Below are 6271 nucleotides of genomic sequence, written 5' to 3'. Positions count from 1 at the left end.
CAAATAGTTGCTCCATGCTGCATTCTGGAGTTAAACGCCAGAAACAGGTTGCAAAGTGGAGTTAAACGCCAGAAACATGTTACAAACTGGCGTTCAACTCCAAGAATGACCTCTCCACGTGAAAGCTTCATGCTCAGCCCAAGCACACACCAAGTGAGCCCCGGAAGTGGATTTCATCATCATTTACTTATCTCTGTAAACCCTAGTAACTAGTTTAGTATAAATAGGAATTTTTACTAAGATCTTTAGTATCATCTTTGGATCATCTTTGGATTATCTTTTGATCCTTTGATCACGTTTGGGGGCTGGCCTCTCGGCCATGCCTAAACCTTGTTCTTATGTATTTTCAACGGTAGAGTTTCTACACTCCATGTGGAGCTCTGCTGTTCCTCATGAATTAATACAAAGTACTACTATTTTTCTATTCAATTCAAGCTTATTCCTATTCTAAGATATCCATTCGCACCCAAGAACATGATGAATGTGATGATTATGTGACGTTCATCATCATTCTCACTTATGAACGCGTGCCTGACAAACACTTCCGTTCTACATGCAAACAAGCTAGAATGAGTATCTCTTAGATATCTAATACAGGGGACCGAGTCCGAGATATGAGAATCTTCGTGGTATAAGTTAGAACCCATGGATGGTCATTCTTGAGATCCGAAAAGTCTAAACCTTGTCTGTGGTATTCCGAGTAGGATCTGGGAAGGGATGGCTGTGACGAGCTTCAAACTCACGAATGATGGGCGTAGTGACAGACGCAAAAGAAGGGTGAATCCTATTCCAGTATGATCGAGAACCTCCAGATGATTAGCCATGCAGTGACAGCGCATTGGACCATTTTCACAGAGAGGATGGGATGTAGCCATTGACAACGGTGATGCCCTACATAAAGCTTGCCATGGAAGGGAGTAGGAATGGTTGGATGAAGACAGCAGGAAAGCAGAGGTTTAGAGGAACAAAAGCATCTCTATACGCTTATCTGAAATTTCCACCAATGAACTACATAAGTACCTCTATCTTTATTTTATGTTTTATTTATCTTTTTATCTCCAAAACCAATTGAATCCGCCTGACTGAGATTTACAAGGTGACCATAGCTTGCTTCAAGCCGACAATCTCCGTGGGATCGACCCTTACTCACGTAAGGTTTATTACTTGGACGACCCAGTGCACTTGCTGGTTAGTTGTGTGAAGTTGTGACAAGGAGTTAATATTATGAACGTGCGTATTGAGTTTTCAGCGCCATTACCGAGGAAAGAACCGTCACGATTTCTGCGCTCCAAGTTTTTGGCGCCGTTGCCGGGGCGGGAACAACAATTTCACATTTGTTTTTGGCAACAACAGTGCCATGTTTTTGGTCCGGCAACAACACCAAGTTTTTGGCGCCATTGCCGGGGATTGTTCGAGTTTGGACAACTGACGGTTCATCTTGTTGCTCAAATTAGGTAATCTTCTTTTTTTTTATTTTAAAAAATTTTTCAAAAATATGAATAAACTAATGTTCTTCAGAATTTTTAAGAATGAATTCTAGAGTTTCATGAAGCATGTTGAAGCCTGGCTGGCTGTAAAGCCATGTCTAAATTCTTTTGGACTGAGGCTTCCAAACCATCAGCATAGAGGCAAGTTAATTTGATGACTTAGCTGTTGTATGTCTGATTTACATGCTGAAGCTTGGCTGGCCATTGGCCATGTCTAGTGTTTTGAACTGGAGCTTTCACTGAAAGCTTGGCTGGCTAGTGAGCCATGTCTAGTTCCTGGACTGAAGCTTTAGACTAAGAGTGCAAGATTCCTGGAATTCATATTAAAAATTTTGGAATCCTTTATTTTTCTTTTTCAAATTAATTTTCGAAAAATCCAAAAAAAAATTTAAAATCATAAAATCAAAAATATTTTTGTGTTTCTTGTTTGAGTCTGGAGTCAAGTCATAAGTTTGGTGTCAATTGCATATTTTTAAAAATTTGTGCATTTTTCAAAAAATTCATGCATGTGTTTTTCATGATCTTCAAGTTGTTCTTGATGAATTTCTTTGCTTGATCTTTGCATTTTCATGTTTTGCATCTTTTCTTGTTTTTCATATGCATTCTTGCATTCATAGTGTCTAAAAATTAAAAATCACCAAGTTTGGTGTCTTGCATGTTTTCTTTTCTTGAAAATTTTTCAAAAATAAGTTCTTGATGTTCATCTTGACATTCAAAGTGTTCTTGGTGTTCATCTTGACATTCATAGTGTTCTTGCATGCATCATGTGTTTTGATTCATAACTTTCATGCATTGAGTCTTTTTGATGTTTTACTCTTTCTTCATTAAAAATTCAAAAATAAAAAAAATATCTTTCCCTTTTTCTTCTCATAAAATTCGAAAATTTGAGTTGACTTTTTCAAAAAATTTTAAAATCTAGTTGTTTCTTATGAGTCAAATCAAATTTTCAATTTAAAAATTTTATCTTTTTCAAATCTTTTTCAAAAATCAAATCTTTTTCACTTATCTTTCATAATTTTCGAAAATTTCAAATTAATTTTCAAAAATCTTTTTCATAATTTCAAAATCTTTACTAACAATAAATGTGATTGATTCAAAAATTTTATAAGTTTGTTACTTGCCTATTAAGAAAGGTTCAATCTTTAAATTTTAAATCATATCTTTTTGTTTCTTGTTAGTCAAGTAATCAAACTTTAATTTTCAAAATCAAATCTTTTTAAAAGTTTCTTTTTCAAATCTTTTTCAAAATAAGTTTCAATCACATCTTTTTCAAAATCAATTTCAAAATCTTTTCTAACTTCTTTTCTAACTTCTTATCTTTTCAAAATTGATTTTCAAATCTTTTTCAATTAATCTCATCTTGTTTGATTCTTATCTTTTTCAAAACTACCTACCTAACATTCTCTCTATAATTTTTGAAAATACCTCCCTCTTTTTCAAAAAATTTTTTTCTTTAATTAATTAATTATTTTAAATTTAAATTTTAATTCTATTTCCCCTTTAATTTTCGAAAATCATCAACTCCTTTTCAAAAAATTATTTTCGAAAACTTCTCTCTCATCTTTTTCTATTTATTTAATTACCTACTGACACTTCTCTTCATCTCATATCTCTGCTCCTATCCTCACCCTTGTGTTTGGATTATCTATTCTTCTTCACTCTTATATTCTTTTCTTCTTCTACTCACATAAGGAATCTTTATACTGTGACATAGAGGATTCCATATTTTCTTTTGTTTTTTTCTTTTTCATATGAGCAGGAACAAGGATAAGAACATTCTTGTTGAGGATGATCCTGAACCTGAAAGAACTCTGAAGAGGAAGCTAAGGGAAGCCAAAGCACAACTCTCTGGAGAAAATTTGACAGAAATTTTCGAAAAAGAAGGAGACATGGCCGAAAATAATAACAATGCAAGGAAGATGCTTGGTAAGTTTACTGCACCAAATTCCAATTTACATGGAAGAAGCATCTCCATACCTACCATTGGAGCAAACAATTTTGAGCTTAAACCTCAATTAGTTTCTCTGATGCAACAGAACTGCAAGTTTCATGGACTTCCATCTGAAGATCCTTTTCAGTTCTTAACTGAATTCTTACAGATCTGTGATACTGTAAAGAACAATGGAGTTGATCCCGAGGTCTACAGGCTTATGCTTTTCCCGTTTGCTGTAAGAGACAGAGCTAGAGTATGGTTGGACTCTCAACCTTAAGATAGCCTGAACTCTTGGGATAAGCTGGTCACGGCTTTCTTAGCCAAGTTCTTTCCTCCTCAAAAGCTTAGTAAGTTTAGAGTGGATGTTCAAACCTTCAAACAAAAGGAAGGTGAATCCCTCTATGAAGCTTGGGAGAGATACAAAGAACTGACCAAAAGGTGTCCTTCTGACATGCTTTCAGAATGGACCATCCTGGATATATTCTATGACGATCTGTCTGAGCTATCAAAGATGTCACTGGACCATTCTGCAGGTGGATCCATTCACCTAAAGAAAACGCCTGTAGAAGCTCAAGAACTCATTGACATGGTTGCTAATAACCAGTTTATGTACACTTCTGAGAGGAATCCTGTAAGTAATGGGACGCCTCAGAGGAAGGGAGTTCTTAAAATTGATGCTCTGAATGCCATATTGGCTCAGAACAAGATATTGACTCAGCAAATCAATATGATCTCTCAGAGTCTGAATGGATTGAAGGAATCATCCAACAGTACTAAAAAGGCATCTTCTGAAGAAGAAGCTTATGATCCTGAGAACCCTGCAATAGCAGAGGTGAATTACATGGGTGAACCCTATGGAAACACCTATAATTCCTCATGGAAAAATCATCCAAATTTCTCATGGAAGGATCAACAAAAGCCTTAACAAGGCTTTAACAATGGTGGAAGAAACAGGTTTAACAATAGCAAATCTTTTCCATCATCCACTCAGCAACAGACAGAGACTTTTGAGCAGAATTCATCTAGCTTAGCAAATATAGTCTCTGATCTATCTAAGGCCACTCTAAGTTTCATGAGTGAAACAAGGTCCTCCATTAGAAATTTAGAGGCACAAGTGAGCCAGCTGAGTAAAAGGGTCACTGAAACTCCTCCTAGTACTCTCCCAAGCAATACAGAAGAGAATCCAAAGAGAGAGTGCAAGGCCATTGATTTGACCATCATGGCCGAACCTACAGGGGAGGGAGAGGACGAGAATCCCAGTGAGGAAGACCTCCTGGGACGTCCACTGATCAACAAGGAGTTTCCCTCTGAGGAACCAAAGGAATCTGAGGCTCATCTAGAGACCATAGAGATTCCATTGAACCTCCTTATGCCCTTCATGAGCTCTAATGAGTATTCTTCTTCTGAAGAGAATGAGGATGTTACTGAAGAGCAAGTTGCCAAGTACCTTGGTGCAATCATGAAGCTGAATGCCACTCTATTTGGTAATGAGACTTGGGGAGATGAACCTCCCCTATTCACCAATGAACTGAATGCATTGGATCAACTGAGATTGCCTCAGAAGAAATAGGATCCTGGAAAGTTCCTAATACCTTGTACCATAGGCACCATGACCTTTGAGAAGGCTCTGTGTGACCTTGGGTCAGGGATAAACCTCATGCCACTCTCTGTAATGGAGAAACTGGGAATCTTTGAGGTGCAAGCTGCCAGAATCTCATTAGAGATGGCAGACAACTCAAGAAAATAGGCTTATGAACAAGTAGAGGATGTACTAGTAAAGGTTGAAGGCCTTTACATCCCTGCTGATTTCATAATCCTGGATACTGGAAAGGATGAGGATGAATCCATCATCCTTGGAAGACCCTTCCTAGCCACAGCAAGAGCTGTGATTGATATGGACAGAGGAGAATTGATCCTTCAACTGAATGAGGACAACCTTGTGTTTAAAACTCAAGGATCTCTCTCTGTAACCATGGAGAGAAAGCATGAAAAGCTTCTTTCACTGCAGAGTCAACCAAAGCCCCCACAGTCAAACTCTAAGTTTGGTGTTGGGAAGTCTCAACAATGCTCTGAACATCTGTGAGGCTCCATGAGAGCTCACTGTCAAGCTATTGACATTAAAGAAGCGCTTGTTGGGAGGCAACCCAATGTTATTTAATTTTATTTTTATTGTTATTTTGTGTTTTATTAGGTTGATGATCTTGTGAAGTCACAAAAACTACTGAAAAATCAAAAACAGAATGAAAAACAGCACACCCTGGAGGAAAGACTTACTGGCATTTAAATGCCAGTAAGGAGCATCTGGCTGGCGTTTAACACCAGAACAGAGCATGAAACTGGCGTTAAACGCCAGAAACAAGCAGCAGTCTGGCGTTTAAACGCCAGGATTGCACCCAGAGGAAAGCTGGCGTTAAACGCCAGAAACAAGCATAGAGCTGGCGTTTAATGCCAGAAACAAGCTACAATTGGGCGTTGAACGCCCAAAACAAGCATGGAAGTGGCTTTTAACGCCAGAAACATGCTGCAGTCTGGCGTTAAACGCCAGGATTGCACAGCAAGGGCGTTTTACACGCCTAATTGAGGCAGGGATGTTAAGTCCTTGACCCTACAGGATCTGTGGACCCCACAGGATCCCCACATCTTCTTCTCTCCTCTTCACACCTTTTTCATAACACTTTTCCACCAATACCCTTCATCAATAACCTCCATTACTCATCCAAAACCATCATACAACCCACCTACACCCACCCACTCAAATGCAAACCATCTCCTCCATCTCTTCTCCTTCTCATCTTTCTTTCTTCTTTTGCTCGAGGACGAGCAAACATTTTAAGTTTGGTATGGAAAAAGC

At 38.0% G+C, this 6271-nt stretch overlaps 1 non-coding gene across 1 annotated transcript; it reads right to left on the bottom strand.

The window, feature by feature from the left end:
* Positions 1 to 3769: 3769 nt before the first annotated feature.
* LOC148547663 (small nucleolar RNA R71) lies at positions 3770 to 3873 on the bottom strand. The gene has a single exon (XR_015897072.1). It is a non-coding gene; the product is annotated as a small nucleolar RNA R71 (small nucleolar RNA).
* Between the last annotated feature and the right edge of the window lie 2398 nt (positions 3874 to 6271).

The sequence above is a fragment of the Arachis ipaensis genome, chromosome B8 (genome assembly GCF_059453495.1).
Source record: "Arachis ipaensis isolate K30076 ecotype BB chromosome B8, ASM5945349v1, whole genome shotgun sequence".
Lineage (NCBI taxonomy): Eukaryota > Viridiplantae > Streptophyta > Magnoliopsida > Fabales > Fabaceae > Arachis > Arachis ipaensis.
Note: the sequence above shows the minus strand (reverse complement) of the source record. Positions and strands in the feature narration are given on the sequence as shown.